The sequence below is a fragment of the Meleagris gallopavo genome, unplaced genomic scaffold (assembly GCF_000146605.3).
Source record: "Meleagris gallopavo isolate NT-WF06-2002-E0010 breed Aviagen turkey brand Nicholas breeding stock unplaced genomic scaffold, Turkey_5.1 ChrUn_random_7180001909781, whole genome shotgun sequence".
Classification (NCBI taxonomy): domain Eukaryota; kingdom Metazoa; phylum Chordata; class Aves; order Galliformes; family Phasianidae; genus Meleagris; species Meleagris gallopavo.
The window spans coordinates 1-598 of record NW_011172754.1 but is presented as its reverse complement, the minus strand read 5'-3'; the positions used below and the strand labels follow the sequence as shown (position 1 = coordinate 598).

The window sequence follows — 598 nt, the reverse complement described above, 5'->3', positions numbered from 1 at the left end:
TGTGGGACCAGGACCGTGTCCCTTGCAGGTTGGTGGCCGGTGGCAGCGAGCAGGGCACAGCAACGTGAGTATGGGGACAGGGGGAGGAATGGGGAGAGAGGGAGGGAAGTGTGGTAGGGGTCATCAGAGAGGCACAGGAGGGTGTGCAGGGACAAGGCTGACTGCTGTCCCCCTGTCCCAGTGCCCCCACCCTCTCTGTCGCTGCACCCCAGCCAGGGGGTGTCCCTGGGGGACACTGTCACCCTGCGCTGCCACCTGCCCCAGCTGGCTGCCCGGGTCCGGCTCTGCCAGGAAGAACGATTCATCTCCTGCATGTACAAGCACCAGGTACAGAACACGGCTGAGTTCTCCTTTGTTAGCACAAGTAAGGAACATGCGGGGACTTATCGGTGCCAGTACCAGGTGTCAGAAGAATGGGGGGCATGGCAGAAGACTGACCCCGTGGAGCTGGTTGTGACAGGTGAGAGTGCTGGGGACGATGGGTGGCTCTGATCGATGCCCACAGGGCTGTGTCTCATTGCTGTCCACTCTCTGCGCACAGATTCCGACTTACCCCCACCTGCCGTTTCCCTGCGCCAGGAGGGATGTGTGGAGATGG

The 598-nt window shown here is 61.9% G+C and overlaps 1 long non-coding RNA gene across 1 annotated transcript; it reads left to right on the top strand.

Annotated features, from left to right (window-relative positions):
- Positions 1–598, top strand: LOC104916507. The gene is made up of 3 exons (XR_002110575.2): positions 1–64; positions 182–460; positions 542–598. It is a non-coding gene; the product is annotated as an uncharacterized LOC104916507 (long non-coding RNA).